This window comes from Onychomys torridus, chromosome 3 (assembly GCF_903995425.1).
Source record: "Onychomys torridus chromosome 3, mOncTor1.1, whole genome shotgun sequence".
In the NCBI taxonomy this organism is placed as follows: Eukaryota; Metazoa; Chordata; class Mammalia; order Rodentia; family Cricetidae; genus Onychomys; species Onychomys torridus.
In genome coordinates this window covers 7909419-7929478 of record NC_050445.1, presented here as the reverse complement: position 1 = coordinate 7929478, position 20060 = coordinate 7909419, and the positions used below count along the sequence as shown (strand labels likewise).

At 44.8% G+C, this 20060-nt stretch overlaps 1 long non-coding RNA gene across 1 annotated transcript in view; it reads right to left on the bottom strand.

Moving 5' to 3' along the window:
- The window catches only part of LOC118579137, a 32568-nt gene that overhangs the window by 11941 nt on the left and 567 nt on the right, over positions 1-20060 (bottom strand). The window lies entirely within an intron of this gene.

The following is a 20060-nucleotide window of genomic DNA, read 5'->3' as shown; positions in this document are numbered from 1 at the left end:
GTCAGAACACAGACACTGTGGTCCAGAGGAGCCCGATGCTGCATCTCAAGATGACAGCCAAACTAGGCCATGTGTATGAGACTCCTGCATGTTACTGGTTTTGAAGGCATGAAGGGGTCATAGAGAGCAGCTGAGGCTTGGCACCATGTGACAGGGTTGGAGTCCCTGTAGAGAGGTCCTGAGGCCATTTGTGAAGGTGCAGCCTCAGTGCTAGTGGAGGCCCCCAGATTGAAGGGGACATGGAGAGAGGCTGAGGTTTGGTACCGGGTGGTGTATTGTTGACTTTTCTTATTGCTGTTATAAAATACCCAATAGAAGTTAAGGCAAGAAGGACTTCTTTTTTCTATAGTGTGAGAGAGTATAGGCCTTTGTGGTGAGGAAGGTATGGCATGTGGGGACCAAGGTGGCCACTCATCTCATTCAGCCAAGTCCTGCCTCCCAAAGGTCCCGTGACGACCTGAAACAGTGCCACCAGTTATGGCCGAGATGTTCACATATATGAGCCTGTGGGGGAGGCAATTCATACCAAAACTATAACATGAGCGTGTACACACATGAATTTATGGTCTTTTAAGAACTAGAAGGGCATGGCTTGCATCAGACTGGTGTGGGGAGACAAATGCCTCTGGCCCCTGGTCCCCAGGCTCACCTGCTGCGGGGGTTTTCCACTAAGGCATTGGTTGCAACTGTGCCTTTCAGTAATGAAACAGTAATGTTGGTGAAGTCTTGAAGACTTGGTCATTAAATGGGTAAGATTTAGGATGGCACTGATGGTGCTGCCAGGGCCTGGATGTAGATGACACAGGAATGCCACCACACTGCTAACCAAGACATGGGGAGAAGAACACACAGGGACTTAGAGGACTTTTACAGTCTTTGATATCATTTTGATATTTTTCATAACAAAGTTAAAAACAACATTTAGACCCAGAAAATTGGCTCCTGGTGTAGACACACTGTGACTCTGTGCCCTTCCACATACTTCCTGTTTCTGGGACTCAGAAATACCCCCCAACCATATCCACCATGGCTGGTCCCTAGCAACACGTCTTTATCATAACTCATTCTTAACACAAATGCTAAGAACTAGTTGGAACTGGTGAGTAGGAGGGGCTGGTAATGTGTCAGGAATTCCCAATCCCTCTTTTCAATCTTTGATATAAATTTTTTGAGACAGTTCCTATATAGCCCAGACTGGCTTGTGACTCAACACGTCAACATGACCAGCCTTGAACTTGCCATCCTTCCCCCATTTCCCAAGGGCTGGGATGACAAATGTGTGCAAATGTGCCTGGACCAGCAGCCCTGAAGTATCATAGAATTCTACTCAATTTACAAGTTTGTGTCAATTATGCATTATAACAATCTGATTACTAGGAAAATTGTCTTTCTGTACATCATTTTAAAAAATTAATTAAATGGGCCATAATTCTATTATACAACTTCCCTCATTTTACAATATAGTAATTAATCAAATAACACATACCAAAAGTTATCTAGCAAGCTGGGCAGTGGTGGGGCAGAGGCAGGCGGATGGATCTCAGTGAGTTCAAGGCTGGCCTGGTCTACAGAGTTACTTCCAGGACATCCAGGGATACACAGAGAAACCCTGTTTCAAAAACCAACGACAACAAGAACGTTACCTAGCAGGCCAGGCATGGTGGCACACACCTTTAATTCCAGCGCTCAAGAGGCAGAGGCAGGCAGATAGTGATGAGTTGGAGGCTAGCCTGGTTTACATAGTGAAACCCTGTCTCAAAACAACAACAACAACAAAAAGTAATCTAACTATGTAGTGGACATACAGAAGATGATCTGAATTTAGCTTCTTCCTTGTTCTTAAGTTGAGAATCTAAGTTATCTGTGTTCTTAGGACTAGATATGATGGACACATAATGTTTTGTAAAAAGAAAGAAAAAGTGATCACAAAGGCTAGCATTGTAGTTCCTTAGGAAAGGGGTTGTGCTCATTGATGAACTATGACATCCTAAGTATATGGCTCAAAAGAAAAGGAAACCTGAGAGATGGTATTCCCAGGACCACCTAGTGTGCAAGACTTAGCTGCTGGCTTTGGTTTCCTGTTTCCCCAATGGTGCAGTAACACCTTCCACACAGACTGCCTTCCATGGTATTATTTGTATACGTGTCAACCGGGGCCTAGATTCCATGCCTGTATCTGTCCCAAGGAAACTGAACACCTGGATTAGTCACTTTCTCATTGCTGTGACCCCATACTTGGCAACCCAATGGAAGGAGAGCTTCTTTTGGTTTCCAGTTGAAGGTATAGTCCACCATGCTGAGGAAGGCATAGTGGCAGGAGTGTGTGACACCTGGTGACATTGCCCTTGCAGTCAGGAAGCAAAGGGTAGACACAACATGGAGCCAGCATCTAGTGACTGACTTTCCTCCAGTGAGGCTCCACCTCCTGAAAGCTCTATAGTCTTCCAAAACAGCGCCACCATCTGGGGACAGGGGTTCAAACACTTGAGCCTATGGGGGACCTTGTACATCTTAACCACAACAGTAAGCATGGGCGAGTTGGTGGATGCACAGTTTTAAAGCTAGAAGTGAGTTTGGGGGTTCTAGGTGAAAGGTGGGGGAGGGAACACCAGCTTCGGCACAGTTGGTGTTCAGTGGCAAATGAATAGTAGAAATAGAGAGCGCTGTGAGAGGATCTCTTCCTTGGAGTGATCCTTTGGGATGAGGTTATGGGGGAGATGAAGGACAGAAAAGACCTGGGAGTCCCTTCTAATTCTCAAGAGTCCCCTTCTTCCTGAAGACTGCAGAGTGGCCTCAGAATGGAGCTCAGTTAGTAGAGCGCTTGCCTACATGTACAGAACCTTGAATTGTACCCCCTCACTATAGTTTGCAGCGATTGGGAGCTAGAGGCTGGAGAACCAGGAGTTCAAGGCCATCCTTGGCTCTTTGGTGAGTTTGAAGGTAACCTGGGTACATGAGACCCTATGTCAAAATCATAAAGAGGAGCTGAAGATATGGCTTAGTCATTGAAAGCATGTACTGCTCTTGTAGAGGAGGACCTGAGTTATGTTCCCAGCACCCACATAGTGTGTTCACCATTGCCTATAACACTTGATTCTGGCCTCTGTAGGTATTGGCACCCATGTTCACACACACATACACACACACACACACACACACACACACACACACTTTTTTAATTAAAAAACCTACAGGATGATTTGTTCTCCACTTAGATCTCACATACATTTGATCTCACATTTCAAGTCATTTGTGCATCTCAGACACACATCTGGAACGCAGGAAAATTTAAGATAAAAAGACAAAGCTGGAGGAACAACAAACAGAGGTTGTGCTGGACACAGGGGAGATGCAATTATGGCATCCTGGTCTTCTGGTGACCTTGGAAACTGCAGAGGTTTCCAGGGCTGACAAAGATCAAGGGTTCGAAGGACACTGGAGGTCCATCCTCATTCACAAAGAGTCCCTCAAAAAGTCCTGTTTTCCCTTTCTTCCTCAAGGCTTCAGGGTGGTAACTGGGGGTGTGGCTTAGTTGGTAGGGTGCTTGAAAGGAGGTGATAAATTGAGGAAAATTCTTCCAGGGATGTATTTCTTATGGCACACAGTTCTTGCTATCCATAGGGCATTGACTTCGGGGCATACACAAATTCTAAAATCACGGATGCTCAAGTTCCTCATACAGATTGGCTCAGCATTTACAGATAGCCTGTATGTATTTTCTCAGGTGCTTTAAATAACAATGGCTAACATAATACAACTGCTGTTTGGTGTAGACATTGTTTAGGGCAATGACAAGGAGAAGTCTATTTATGTTCCATGGAAGTGAAAGTTTTTCAGTTTTTCCCTATGGATTCTTTGTTCTTGTCTAGTTAAATCCCCAGATTCAAGACTTGTGCATACCAGGGCCCAATGTGATGGATGATGCTCAGCAAACCCCAGGTGATTTTGGAAGACACAGAGAGACTCTTAGAATAGAGGGAGAAGGGCTGGGGGTGGGGCACAGTGATGCAGTGTTTCCCTAGCATTGCTAAGTGCTGGGTTCGATTCTCGGTGCTATCAAAATTAATAAGATAGAAAGAAGGGGAAGAGAAAAGGAAAGACACAAAAGAACAGGCATGGGAGCAGACCAGTAACCTCATCCTAGTACTCAGAGAGTTGAGGCAAGAAGATCTGAAGTTCCGAGTTGTCCCTTGGCTACACAGCCAGGTTGAGGCCAGCCTGGGCTACACTGAGACCCTGTCTCAAAAGACTAGGAAAATCATTTAGAGGAATGGGGAGAGATGGGTCTGTACTAAAAAGTGCAACATGATTAAGATCATTAATCCAACATGATTAAAACTATTAATTAGCCATGACAACTCTCTAGATAATGCATAATTTATCTGAAACTGAGAGTCGATGTAAAGCCTACACAAAAAAGGAAGTTACAAAGTGGCAAATGGATGAACAATGTGAACTGTCATCAACATCAAATATGAATTCAACTAAAATGAATTAGTCATCAGCCACATTAAAATGGAGGTCATGGGTATTTGGATTCAGGATTTTGACTGAAATGTGTACTCATAATGGCACTTTATCCTAAGCTGTCAAATCTAACTTGGTATGTCACCAGTTAGAGTTGAAGACACCTAAATCACCAGCAGGACTGGAACCTAGCTGAATCAGCGATGTGAGGATAAACACAGATTCCCTTACAGACCAAAGGTTATCAGGCTGGATGGAACTGACTTCTTTAAAGCAGATAGGAGAACGGTATTGTCACAGATGCATTTCCAGGATACAAAGGACAGATTCCTCCGAAAGAAAGATGAAGGAAAGAACATCTTAGGCTAACTGCTGAGCTCTGCCTTGCATGTTCCCTTGAGTTTGGATCCCCTAAGCCAGGACAGTCACCCAGGGTCTGAGAGCACAGGGTTCCATGTGCCTGTGCCCTACCACACAGTTCCACGTTGGGTGATGGTTGTTGGAAATAATCCAAGCCTCTTCAATTAGATCCTTCATCTGTTAAGGTCAGCTTCATAGCCTTTTCCTTTTTTATAAAATTTTATTTTATAAAGGTTTTATTTTCCTTTTGTGTATATGCATGTGTTTCTGTGTGAGTGTATGTACACTTAGGTGTAGGTACACACTGGAGGCCAGAAGAGGCACTGGATCCCTGGCGCTTGAGTTATAGGCAGTTATGAGCTGGCCCCCATGGTGTTGGGGACTGAACTTAGGTCCTCTGGAAGAGCAGCAAGTGCTCTTTTTTTATTTTATAATTTAATTTAATTTGACATATCAGCCATGGGTTCCCTGTCCCCCCCTCCCACCCCACTCCCGCCTTCTCCCCAGCCCAGCCCCCCATTCCCATCTCCTCCAGGGCAAAGACTCCCCTGGGGATTCAGCTCAACCTGGTGGATTCAGTCCAGGCAGGTCCAGTCCCCTCCTTCCAGGCTGAGCAAAGTGTTCCTGTGTAAGCCCAAGGTTCCAAACAGCCAGCTCATGCACTAAGGACAGGTCCCGGTCCCAATGCCTGGGTGCCTCCCAAACAGTTCAAGCTAATCACCTGTCTCACTTATCCAGAGGGCCTGATCCAGTTAGGGGTTCCACAGCTTTTGGTTCATAGTTCATGTGTTTCCATTAGTTTGGCTATTTGTCCCTGTGCTTTTTCCAATCTTGGTCTCAACAATTCTCACTCATACAATCCCTCCTCTTTCTCACCAATTGGACTCCTGGAGCTCCACTTGGGGCCTGGCCATGGATCTCTGCATCCACTTCCCTAAGTCATTGGATGAGAGTTCTAGCACGACAGTTAGGGTGTTTGGCCATCCAATCACCAGACTAGGTCAGTTTGGGCTTTCTCTCAACCACTGCCAGTTGTCTATAGTGGAGGTATCTTTGTGGGTTTCTGGGGACCTCTCCAGCACTCTGCCTATTCCTGTTCTCATGTGGTCTTCATTTATCATGGTCTGTTATTCCTTGTTCTCCCTTTCTGTTCTTGATCCAGCTGGGATCTCCTGCTCCCCTAAGCTCTCTTTCCCTCGAACCTTGCCCTTCAGTACCCCCACTCACATCCAGTTTGTTCATGTAGATATCATCCATTTCTCTATCATTGGGCAATCCCTGTTGTCTTTCTTAGGGTCCTGTTTTCTAGGTAGCCTCCCTGGAGTTGTGTAGCAGTCTAGTCATCCTTTGTTTTACATCTAGTATCCTCCTACAAGTGAGTACATACCATGTTTGTCTTTCTGAGTCTGGATTACCTCACTCAGGATGATTTTTTCTAGATCCATCCATTTGCCTGCAAACCTCATGATGTCATCATTTTTCATTGCTGAGTAGTACTCCATTGTGTATATGTACCATATTTTCTTTATCCATTCTTCAGTTGAAGGGCATCTAGGTTGTTTCCAGGTTCTGGCTATTACAAATACTGCTGCTATGAACATAGCTGAGCATGTGCCCTTGTGGTATGATTGAGCATTCCTTAGGTATATGCCCAAGAGTGGTATAGCTGGATCTTGGGGGAGATGGATTCCCAATTTTCTAAGGAAGTGCCATATTGATTTCCAAAGTGGCTGTACAAGCTTTCATTCCCACCAGCAGTGGAGGAGACTTCCCCTTGCTCCACATCCTCTCCAGCATAAGCTGTCTTCAGTGTTTTTGATCTTAGCCATTCTGACAGGTGTAAGGTGGTATCTCAGAGTCATTTTGATTTGCATTTCCCTGATAATTAGTGATGTTGAGCAATTCCTTAAATGTCTTTCAGCCATTTGAGCTTCCTCTGTTGAGAATTCTCTGTTTAGTTCTATAGCCCATTTCTTAATTGGACTGTTGAGCAAGTGCTCAGAGAACAGATTTATCTCTTTTATCTGTGAGTGTGTGTGTGTGTGTGTGTGTGTGTGTGTGTGTGTGTGTGTGTGTGTTTCTTTATATGTGCATGTGCCCCTGAAAGCAGGGTGGGGTGGGGGTGGGGGCTTCAAACCCTGTGTGAGCCACCAGATGTGGTTATGGGAGTCTCTTGTATCCCTTTCAGCTAGCTTTAGGCTCCTGGACAGTTTTTGTTTTTGTTTTTTGAGACAGAGTTTCTCTCTGTAGTCTTGGCTGTCCTGGAACTTGCTTTGTAGACCAGGCTGGCCTCAAACTCACAGACATCTGCCTGGCTCTGCCTCCCGAGTGCTGAAATTAAAGGCATGTGCCACTGCCACCAACTGGCTTCCTGGATGGTTTTAACTCTATCTAGACATTAAAAACAAAACAAAACAAAACCAAAAACCATGAATCCTCCATGTTAGATCACCTAGGACAATGTGCATACTCATTTTGAAGTTTTTAAGGGCATATTCCTATAACCTGTAAATACTGGACGTGTGGGGCTAAAGTCCTCAGATTCAAATGACCAAGGGACCTGTTTCAGACCACAAAGAAACCAAAGCAGCTTTGGTGTGCTATCAAAAATCCAAGCACTCATCTGAATTTAACTGCAAGTCTTTTGGTTGAAATGGGAGGGAGAAGAAAGAGGCAGAGTGGAAAGAATAAATGTGCCACATGATAGTTTTAATTGTCAACTTGAAATACCCTAGAATTGCCTGGGAAGACATCTCAGCCTGGGAAGACATCTCAGCCTGGGAAGACATCTCAGCCTGGGAAGACATCTCAGCCTGGGAAGACATCTCAGCCTGGGAAGACATCTCAGCCTGGAACTGTCTAGACAAGGCTGTGGGGTTGTCTTAATTGCCTTGGTTGAGAGAAGATGCACTACCTACCGTCCCTGGTGTGGGGCCCTGCACTATACAAGAATCAGATAATTCAGTAGTAGGCATGCTTGTGTTCATTCTCATTTCCCTGACTCTGCATGTGACTAGCTATTTCAAGTTCCTGCCTTGACTTCCTGGAAACACTGGAGTGTGACCCAGAATTATAAGTGGGATAAATTCTCTCTCCATTAACTTTGTTTTGTCAGAGTATTTTAATTACAGGAAGAAATGAAACTAGGGTGGCATACCTTTAATACCAGCATTGGGGAGGTAGAGGCAGGTAGATCTCTGAGTTCAAGGCCAATCTGGTCTACATAGTGAGTTCAAGTTCAGCCAAGGCTACAAGTGAGACCCCATCTCAAAACAAAAGAAAACTCCAAAAGAATATGTTTATTTATCTTTGTCTTTCTGCAGTTTTCTTATGGCATGCTTTAGATGTGTGTGTGTGTGTATGTGTGTGTGTGTGTGTGTGTGTGTGTGTGTGTGTGTGTGTATTTATCTTTGTCTTTCTGCAGTTTTCTTATGGCATGCTTTAGATGTGTGTGTGTGTGTGTGTGTGTGTGTGTGTGTGTGAGTGTGTGTTTTCTGTGTTCTGTGTACCGCCCATCATGACGTGCCTTAGATGAGTATGTGTGTGTTTTCTGTATTCTGTGTCCTCCCCACCATTCCCTAGCCCCCATTTATCCTGTTTAGTGTTCTATAAGATTTCTGGGCCTGTGGTTTTATAACTGACAGCATTAATTTGAAAATTTCTCAGTCACCATTGCTCTGGGTATTTCTTCTGGCTTATTCCCTCTGTGTCTCTTACATTTTTATCAACATATCCACAAGCATGGAGGATGTCTCTTTCTCTGTCTGTGTCCTGTGCTCTAATGAGCCCTCAAAGGCAGTCTCCAGGGCTGGACAGGGCCTTTCATCTCCAGCACGCTTTGAGCTCTGATAGTCTCATCTCCCTGCTTGCATCTGTTTCAGATTCTTTCTGGGGTAGTTTCTGACCCCAATTCTGTTCTCCAGTTCTCTCCCATTGGCTGTGTATTCAACCATTCAATTCAACTTAATACCAACTCCCAATGCATGTGCAGACATCACAGGCTAAGAGATCAGTCCCACGGCTCGTCTCCATGTCAGACAGCAGATGCAACTATCCTGTCCTTACGTAACTCTGTCTTCTGTGTCTCTTGGCTAAAAGAGGAAGGGGGTCCCTGGAACTCTCTCCTCAGTTCAATTATTTCCTGGGATGGCTGACACAGGACTTGGGACAGTCCTTTCTCATTATTGCTCAGTTATTATGAAGGAGACAACAGGAAGACAGGCTAGCGGAAGAGGTGTCGTTTGCTGTACCTGGTAGTTTTTTCTTGCCAGCTGGGGTGCTGTCCTGGCATTGGAGCTGAGCAGTGATTTGAAAAAACCTCAATGATCTTGGCTCTAGTGAAATGGCCTTCTTTTAACAAATGTTTTATTTGTGTGTGTACTCACATGTGTGTGTCAGTACCTGAAGAGCACCTGAGGCCAAGAGATGGCATCAAATCCTTTGGAGCTGGGCCTACAAACATTTGTGAGCCACCTGACATGTGAGCTGGGATCAGAACCCTGGTCCTCATGATTGAGCAGCAAGTGCTCTTAACCACTAAGCCATCCTTCCAGTCTCAAAATAGCTTTTCTTGAAGACGGGTCTTGTTACCAATTTATCTGGTGTCTTAAAAATGCCTTTTTTTTTCTCCTCTAGCAACACAAGGAGATGTTCTGGGGCAGTCTCTGAATACACCTCGGTGGAGTCAGACTTGGTGTTTCAGGCCTGTCATCCCAGCACTTAGGAGGCAGAGACAGGGACAGACGTTCAGGAGCTAAAGAAGCCAGTCTGGGATAAATGGGCCCTTGTATCACAAACTTATTGCTGAAAAGAATTTGTTTCTTCTTAGAATGAAAATCACAGTGTGGGGGAAGATTTAACTCACAGAGGATGCATCCTGAGCCTTGGCAACTGATCATCACAACAGACGCTTTCCCGCAGCCATGCTAATGCCTACTGGGGTGTCCGTTCTGGTAACTATGCCTTTCTGTATCTGTCTGTCCTTCTGGGAGAGAGGTTTGACCTCTGATCCCTCTTCTCTAAGAGACCCAAGGAAAACATCTGATTTTTCACTTTGTCCAGCGCTCTCTCTCTCTCTCTCTCTCTCTCTCTCTCTCCCTCCCTCCCTCCCTTCCTTTCTTCTTTTTCCTTTTCCTTTTTTTGTTTTTGAGACAGGGTCTCACACACTACAGGCTGGCCTCCAACTCACTATGTAGCCACAGATCACCTTGAACTCTTGACCTTTCTGCTCCTACCGAGTGCTAGGATCATAGGCATGTGTGCCACCATGTCCTGTTTATGAACCCAGGGATGCATGCATGCTAGGAAAGTACTCTCCAGCAGAGCCCACCCCTGCTCCTTAGTCAGCTTTTTACTTGATGGTAGTAGGATAGGGATTTTGACTGGTTGTTTTCTTGATGCATGGTCTCAGGCACCCAGACTGTCCTGGGTACATGTCACTGTACATGGCTGACTATGTAGCCAAGGATGACCTTGAACTCTTCATCTGCTTTACCTCCCAAGTGCTGGGATGTTTTCCTGTTATTATTTGTTAAGTTTTAAGTAATGTATCCAAGCTCCTTACAAGCCATTGCCATCCATGTCTTTTCTTTATTCATACTGCTTGTTGTCATTTTACGAACTAGAATATGAGCTCTGAGCTGCAGACATCTCCCACCCCCATGCCTGCCTACCAGAGATCTAGTGAGTGTGGTGGGTAGGTTTTTTCTTCCTTGTCTTCATCCATCCATGGAACTAACAAAATACCACCCAGTACAACTTAATATTATGGAATTTAGTATAAGCTCACCTATGTTTTAACTGGTGGAAATTTAACAAGTAAATTAATTTGGTGGACTAGATTGCCCCATGGCAGTGCTCTCAATCTCCATGGTTTCCCAGCACAGATAAAAAATAAAATGTGTTCATTCGATAACCAACCAAAGACTCTCATCTCAAAGACCTCAGGCCTCAATGTCTAGTCTCACTTGCTACCCATGTGCGGTGCCAAACACACCTTGATTCAACAGTGATGTTTAGTACCAGTGAGATGGCTCAGTGGGTAAGGGTGTCTGTCAACAGGCCAGGTGACCCAAGTTTGAACCCAAGAACCTACATGATGGAAAGAAAGAACTGACTCCTAAAAGTTGTCCTCTGACCTCCACATGTATGTGTGTGCATACATGTACACACACACACACACACACACACACACACACACACACACACACACACCCTGGAGGGGGAAAGAGGAAGAGAGAGAAGAGAGAGGAAGTGTGTGTGTGTTTAACCCATCGAAGAGACCCATCCGTTAGCCAGATAGAGTTGAGTGTTTTCAAAGACTGCAAAGCTAAGACCAAGAAAGGGAGGAAGATGGTCAAGACTCTCCACTGTAGAGAAAAGATCTATCTGGGCATGCTGGCAGAGGCTAGAATATTAGCTCTTGGGAAGTGGAGGAGGATCAGAAGGTCAAGGCCATGTTGACTACATAGCAAATGTGAAGTCAGCCTGAGTTAGAGAGAGAGAGAGAGAGAGAGAGAGAGAGAAAGAGAAAGAGAAAGAGAAATAAAAAGAAATTTTTTTACTTATTTATTTATTTATTTATTTATTTTAAATGCCTAAATCATGCCCCATACATCCTATTGTCCTGAGACTCCTTCCCCAGTGAAGTGGTCTCATCTCCCCAGTTGGTTTCCGGTCTGGAATGCTCCACCTGACGCTGTTCCCTTCCCCATATCTATTCACCAGTTCCCAGCAGCCCAGCAGCCCCAGCCTTCCCAACAACACCCCCTTTCCCTGAGCTGCTGGGTGGTTGGCCCACAGCGCTGTGTTTGCTGTAACTGGGGGAATGGGTCCAACCTTCTATTTTGAGGTGAAATACCATGTAACACAGACAGGTCAAGGGTTGGTGCTGGCCACAAGACTAGCAGGGGGCAGGTTGGGGACATGGGTCTCTTGGTCCTCTGCCCAGTCCACTACTCAGCGTAAGTTCTCTTGCTAATAATAAAAACATAATTTATTGATGGTGATAACCAACTCAGCCAAGAGTCTATATGATTTGTAGCGACAACCAGATCGCCCTTAATAAAACATTAATAAAGCAAAAGCAGATGGCATTTAATAAAGGATTGTATAAGCCTGTCTGGGAGCCATAGACAGCACTTTTTCTAGACTGCCTAATAATAGGGAATTATCAGGCAAGTTATAAAAGAGGAAGCTGGTTCCAAACTGTGGTGTAGGAAAATGTTTTAGGTTGTTGCACATATTGGATAATAAAAGATTTTAAATGTAATTTTATCCCAGATTTTTTAATTTTTAGCATGATTGTAGTTTGGGACAATTTACAAGAAATGGTGGAGTCATCACTAGAAACAAGAGAAGTGCTTAGAACTCCTTCCTTTCTTGGAATTCCCTCTAAAGCCACACAACACCGTTCTTCCCACTGTTACAGGAAACCCAGTGTCTAGAATTCATAGAAACGTTTCCTTTGGTTGCTCATTCACCTGTTCTTTCCCATTTTCTCTGTCTGCTGTACTTATTGGCTAGTATTTTGTTTTGGATTTGTTGTTGGGTTTGTTTGGGGAGAGAGTCTTGCTATAGTTCAGGCTAGCCTTGAACTCTTGATCCTCCTGACTGCTATGATCATAAGCCTGTGCTATCAGCCCAATCAAAACAATGTACTTTAATGTCAAAAAGGGACACAGTGCATCACTTGAGTGGACCACAGGGGCTGCTCTAGGAGTCACTAACAAAAATCCATAGACTTGAAGAGCTGGGCAAGACGTTGTATTCTTGTGGTCCCACCATTCAGGATCCTGAGATAGAAACACTGAGAGTCCAGGGCTAGCCTTGACCAGATAGAGAAGTGAGGTCCAACTTGGGCACCACAGGAAGACCCAGTCTTAAAAACAAAACAAAACACTGTGTGCAAAAATCAAGGAATAACCTATTTTGAATAGTTGGATCTTAATCAGCAGGAAAGTAAAAGGGTGGAGACTGAAGTTAATATTCAGATGTTTGATTCATCCCAAATCTACCTATCAGGCAGGAGTCAAAAGTTCCAGTATGGACTCTGGCCTAGAATCAGTTTTGCCAGATTCCATCATTACCTTTGTGTTGTTTTGTTGTTCTGTATTGTTCTTTTCTGATGGTCTTCCCTTGAGCCCATAAAATCTTGGAACTTGCTATATAGTTCAGGCTGGCCTGTGTTTACCTGGCGGTGCCCTCTTGTCCATGTTCACAGGTCTGTGCAGATCAAAGGTTGATGAACTGTCTTCCTCTGTCACACCCCACTTCATTTATCGGGGCAGCCTCTCCTGCAGAACCCAGAGCTTGCTGCCTTGGCTACTCTGTCTCCTCAGGCACCTGTCTCCACCTCCCAAGTGCTGGGCTCCCTGGCTCCTGTGTTCTTTCCGGCTTTCTTGTGGGTGTTGGGGGTCTGAACTCCCATCCTACATTTCCATGTCAAGTCTTTATTCACTGGGTCATTTCCTCAGATTCTTGCTTTGTTTTTGAGGCAAGGTTTCATGTAGCCCAAGGTCACCCCTAATTTGATATGTAGCCAAGGCTGGCCTTGAACTCCTGATCCTTTTACCACCACCTCCCAAGTGACCACACCCCTACATTGTTTATTTGGTGCTGAGGATGGGGCCCAGGGGTTTGTGCATGCCAGCCAAGCACTGTACCAACTGAGCTACATCCCTAGCCCAACGGTGATGTCTTATTATAAGTGTTGCAGTCTGACTTCTCTAGGGAATCTATGTCTCAACGATTTCTAGTTCCTGGAGGGTATGTCAACATTCTCTGAGGGGTGGGCTTTGGGTTGAGAAGCAAGAGAAGAGAAGCAGAACCTCACAGCTTCTTTAGCCTGCCATATTGCCTTGTGTGGATTCTTCTCTTAAAGGTCCTGACCTGAGGCTGGTCTTTGTGGGACACTGGAGTACATTTGTCTTCCCTGGTGAAGACCGGGTTCTTTTTCTGCCCTTGAGCAAGCCAGTTGTAGGTGTGTGTTCAAGTGTCCAGAGAGTCCCCAATGCTGTTTGCAAAATTTAATAAAAATCTAGGGCATGGACTTTAATAACCGTAGTCACTATTTATGAGGATCCCCGTGAGTGCCCAGCAGTGGAGCCCCAGGGACCCTGGGAGTTGGGTACAGACAAGGAGGCTGGGGCTTGAAGGACTGGAGACAGTGAGCAGGCAGAGATGGGGCTCAGACAAGACTTGTGTGACTTCAAAAGCCACAGCATAGCCTCATCTCAGTCAGCCTGCACACTGGCATTTGCTTTTGAGGTCATTGGGGCTTTCCTTGTCTCTAGTATGAGGAAGTTGGCCAATGAAGGTGGAGAGCAAACCCTCTTGAAATCGGAAGTTCCTGGGTGCCTAGATTGCCCACTCACTGCGAACATGGAAACTCCTTTGAGGAGAAAGAGAAGCTTGAAGATTCACTGTGACAATAGAAAAAGATGCTCCCTGTCTACCAACAGTGAAGAAAATCAAAATACAAACAACAACAACAACAACAACAACCCCTTTTTGTGTGCTCCAAGGTGTACCGGTGAGGTATTCAGCTCCCGGAAGTGTTATCTCTTCCCTGTCCACACTAACAAACATTACTGGCTGGTGTGTTTACAAGACAATCAGGATGGAGTCAAATGCCAAGATAATTTTTCCTTGCCAAATTACTTTTCCCATTGCAATTAGCCTTTTTAGGGACCTTACCAAACAGCAACTCTGCACACAATTCCCTCTGTCCCCCTCCAATTATAACCCAGCTAGGAAGCTTTATTGGTAATAAATTGTTGTAGATGAAAACACCAGCCCCTTGCCTATGAGAGCTCCAGCGTCTCTACACTCTCAGCGATCTTTTAACCAGGCAAAGAAGTAAGAAGAGATCAGTTTTTAAGAAAACAGACTGTTTATACAAACTGAAGATATATTATTTAACTGAAATCAGCCCAGCTGTCTGGGCTGTCCCAGATGGGGCTCCCATGAAAGCCGAGGCAGCAGAGGCTTCTTTGCCCTCGAAGGAATTTTGTAGCTGAGTTTGCTGCTGTCTTTTTACAGTAAGCAAGTAAATAAATAAATAACAATTTGAGGCAGGGTCTCACTCTGTAGCCTTGGCTGGTTGGTACTCATTGTGTGGACCTGGCTGGCCTCTAATTGTCAAAGATCCACCTGCCTCTTCATCCTGAATGCTGGAATTAAAGGCGTGTGCCCACACCTGGCCTTTTCAGCCTCCTTTGCAGTTATTAGGGACTGTGGGCTAGCTGCTGTCCTCTGTAAATAATGAATGTGCCAGTCTCATATACATCTGTCATGGAGGGAGGGTAGGGAGCCAACAGGTCCTCCCTTAATGCCCTCTGCAGCTTCCCATGGCAGAGCCTTCCTTCACTAGCCCAGTGTCTGAAGAACCCACCCTCCCCCCCCCCCAACACCTAGAACTGCCTTAGGTTACTCCCTGAGCAAATTGTGAGCCACCATGCACTTGAGTCTTTATGATGCAGGGCTTTATTTTGCTACACCATACCCTAATTTCCTTTTCATGGGCAGGTAACCTTTGTTCTTCTACTATGCCACACACCACAGCCTGGAGTTCCCCCAACACTGTACACCATCTCTTCTAATTTTGCCAGCAGAGGACTGCAAAGCTCTATGGACATGGACAGCCAAGACCACATTTGCCATGTTCACCCCCATGTCCTCAGTGCTAGTATACTGCTTGGCATTCAAGATCGGGAGATGCCATGCCAGAATATACCAAAATGAGCCAAAATAGCTGTGTTTGAGCTCAAACAGCACCAGAGAGACAGCTCACCTATTCTGCTTTTCTGACTAGCGGAGGATATGAATTCTCCTCTCGTGGTGACCGTTGGAGTCTCGTGAGCCCAAAGCTGGCACAGGAGACTCCTGGAAGTGAACTTCCACGTGCTTGTTTTCCCACACATGTTCACCTTGCCACAGTTTCCCACCTTTGGAAACCACCATAGCCTGCCTTGGTTCTTCTCTCCCTACAGATTTGCTCTTCTCTGTGGAAGATGCTATACCAGGGGCCGAGGAGATGGCTCAGTAGGTAAGAGTGCCTGCTGTTTAAGTATGAGGACCCGAGTTTGAATCTCAAGCACCCACAGAAAAGATAACTCTGGCTTTGGGGTGACTATAAACCCAGCATCAAGGAACAGATCCCAAGAGTTTGTTGGCCAGGCCGTCAAAACATAAGTCTCTGACTCAACGAGATACTCTGCCTCCAACTAAGGAAGCAGAAAGCTATAGAGGAAGACCCTTAGTGTCCTCCTCTGGCCTCTTCATATTCCCCTGTGATTGTGTGCATTTTCACATCCACGCGCATGCATTATATGTATGAATATATATGCATATGGCACACATACATTTTTATATTAAATTTTATATTCAGTGTGCTGGACACAAATGTATTTGTGTGCGTGTGTTTCTCTCTTGTTAATCTGCTTTTGTCATAGGGATTCTAAGTAGGAACTGAGATAGCCAAGGGGATCTTTAGTCTCCCTGAACGCCCATGGTACATCCTTAATAAACACTTGTTAGCAAGATGCTGGATATAGAGAGCTTGAGTGCTGGACATAGAGAGCTTGAGTGCTGGACATAAGAACTGCTGGCAATAATGAGATAAGGACAGTTTGCATGGCTCTGAGTTGTAGTGTCTGGAATGTTTCTGTAAATCCAACATCTGCCCGATGGATATTGGTCTTCATTACAAATTTCTTCAGTGATATTTGTTTGTACGTGAACAATAGATAAAAACAGAAATTTTCCTTGTGTGTTTAATAAAACCAAGAATTAGATTGAAACATTATGGAAAGTCATTGTGATTTCCCTAATGGAGAGGCAGAACGTCATTCTTCTGAGTGTTTGTATTCTGTGGTGATATATTGTGCACCCCAATAAAACTTATCTGGGGATCAGAGGACAGAGCCAGCCACTAGATTAGACACAGAGGCCAGATGGTGATAGGACACACCCTTAGTCGCTGTCTCCAGTCCTTCAGGCCCCAGTCTCCTCGTCTGTAGAAATGATAACACCCAACTCCCAGGGTCCCTGGGACTCCACTGCTGGACACTCACTGGGATCCTGATAATAGTGACTAAGGTTATTAATGTCCATGCCCTAGATTTTTATGTAGTTTTGCAAACAGCACTGAGGACTCTCTGGGCACTTGAACACACGCCTAAATGGGCTTGCTCAAGGGCTGAAAAAGAACCTGTCACAGAGAGATGGATCTTTGTGAGTTCAAGGCCACACTGGGAACAGAGCCAGACATGGTGGCATACACTTTTAATCCCAATACTTGAGATCTCGTGCCTTTTCTTGGGAGGCACACATGCCTTTAATCCCAGGAAGTAAGATGGCAGGGCAAAAAAAGGTCTATAAGGCATGAGGAAACAGGAACTCACTCTCTTGAGGCTGAGGATTTCAAGAAGCATGGCTGGCTTGTTTTGTTTCTCTGATCTCTCAGCTTTCACTCCAACGTCTGGCTCTGGGATTTCTATTAATAAAACTGTTTAGCAATTCATATTCCTCCAAAATTCGTATGCCTAAGTGTGATTAGCCATGTGATAACATGAGGAGGTGGGGGTTTGAGAGGTTATTATATCCAAGAGTGGTACTGTCCACCATGTGACAGCCCATCAAAGAACCACGAAGCATTTTTTAACAGGCACAGAATCTGCTAAGCCCTTGATTGTAAACTATAAACTGTGAAAAACAAATTTCTGTTGTATGTAATCCATACAGTCCATAGTACTTTGTTACAGCATCCTGAAGGGATTAAATATTGGCGAAGCTGTCCTATACCTTTCAGACCAAGCCATTAGCCATCAGTGGTTAAAGTCCTTAGAGGGACCTCAGTTAATGCCACATGGAACTGAATGGTTGTGTAGCTGCCCTGCCCCAGGTCCCAGCCTGTAAAGCTGGGAGGTATAAGAAGTGATTAAACTATAAAATGAAGCCATTGATAATTGAGGCATCAGCTTACTCTGGGGGAGAGCCGGGAACACCCAGTCAACAGTAGAGCATTTAGCAAGATCTGCAACTTGAAACAGTTATGTGATGAATCTTCTGAGAGGCAAATACTTGCCAACAATAAGCAACCCAATCTTTCTCCAGTGAGAGTTTCCCACACCCCCTCTTCCTAATGGAGCATACAGATGAGAGTCTGAGATTAGAATATTATTTTATTTTGGTTGTGGCCTCTGAAATCTTCAAATAAAGTGATAGCAAGAAGCACAAATGTAATTAAAAAATTAAAGTATGGGGCTGGAGAGATGGCTCTGTGGTTAAGAGTGTATCCTGTTCTTGCAGAGGACCAGCATTCGGTTCCCAAGACCTACGTTCTGTAGGCTATGCTCTGTGCCTGAGTTCAACTCTTTGACATTACTTCACAGCTTGTGTCTCACTTGTTTAACTTGAACCCAGAATTGGTTGGTTATGAGGGTTAGATAAGTTTGTCTTTATGTGTAAAGTACTCACAGCCAGGCCTAGAGATAGTACCTAGAAAGTGTCACCTCCATATCAGCGGCTTGTATCTCCCTCTGGCATTTAATGACTAGCCACTGCACAGGATAGGAAGAGGGGAAAAAATTGAAGGCACTGAGGAATCATTGCTTCAGAAACTCATGTGGTCTCAGTTTCAAGTAGTGACCTAGTTAGAGGATGAGCCATCAGGGTGGGGACTGCTTGAACATGGTGTTATGAAGCTGCTCAAAGGTTGATGCCCCAGGCCATGGGGCAATAAGCTATGATAACAATTAAGTTAACAAGTCTCTTACTTGACTTTGTGAGGCTAGAACAGAATTCCTGAGACTGGGTAAATGATACAGAACCCAGATTTTATTACTTCCAGCTCTGGAGACTGAGAAGTCCTTGGTCAAGTTGTGCTAGAGAACCCTCTTGCCCAGTCATCCTAAGACAGAAGGTGGAAGGAAAGGGAAGAAGAGGGGCAGGTGGGGTGGGGAAGGGGTGGCAAGCTCCTTTGATCAGAACCAGTTTCCGTGGTAACCAACCCATTCCCTTGTCAATAGTATCTGAGGGCAGAGCCTTCGTGTCTTAACCACCTCTTATGGCTATCCCCTCTCAACACTGCACGGACTGACTCTGGGGAACACAGTCAAACCACAGCATCATGGAATGATTTTATGAACCCAAAGGACCAATGACAGATTTTAAAACTCCCTTAACCAGACTAGAATAGTGACTTTTCTTTCCTTTCTTTCCCTTTCCTTTCTTGCCTAGTCACATTGGCAAAGCATAGGACGAGAGAGGCAACTCTGGCAATTTCTATTACTCATGCATCGGATACCCACTGTCTACACCTTCCTCATGCATATCAATTACAAGTGGGGAGCTGGGGCTTCAGGATGGGCACTAAATGGTGAGGATACTCTGAAGCTTAACTGCCAAGGTCAGGAGGCAATGGACACTGATAAGTCTTCATCTTACATGGCTTAAGTTACTAGAAAGAAAATCTTGAAACTAGGTAACTTATGAAGACAACCCCATAATCCCCATATGCCCCATTTGAGAAAAAAAAATCTCTCATCTATCTATCTATCTATCTATCTTTATCTATCCATCTCTATCTACCGCTTTATCTATCATCTATCTATCTCTATCATCTCTATCTACCTATCTATCTATCTATATCTATCTATCTATCTATCTATCTATCTATCTATCTATCTATCTATAATATACACATGTGGGTATAACTTGTAGGAGTCAGTTCTTCCACTGTTTGGGTTCTGGGGATTGAACCCAGGTAGTCAGACTTGAAGGCTGTTGCCTTTACATACTGGGTATCTCACCAGTTATTTTCTAATCCAAGCATAATTTGCTGAGTATCTACTATGCAGTAAGTTTCAAGTTTGGAGCTGGACACAGTGAAGAAAGCAAAACATCTCCCTGTACTCAGTGAGATGAAAACTTAGGGAAGAATCGTGTATTATACATGTAGTGTGGTGATGGCGGTTGGGGCAAAGGAGAATCATGAAGTGTGTAAGGAGCTAGAGGGTCCCTGTGGTCCCTGGTAGTATGAATGGCTAGGACAGGCTTTGTGATGAGGTGACCAAAGGAAGTCCTCCTCTGTGAGCTGCCTGCCGGGCCCCTTCCTAGGGGGCAGCCACGAAATGCTGTATTCTCTGAGTGTAAATCTGGGGACTGGGGGTCGGGGGGAGGATTTTCTTTTCTGCTGTTCATTGCACAGGAAAAACATCCTACAAAGACTG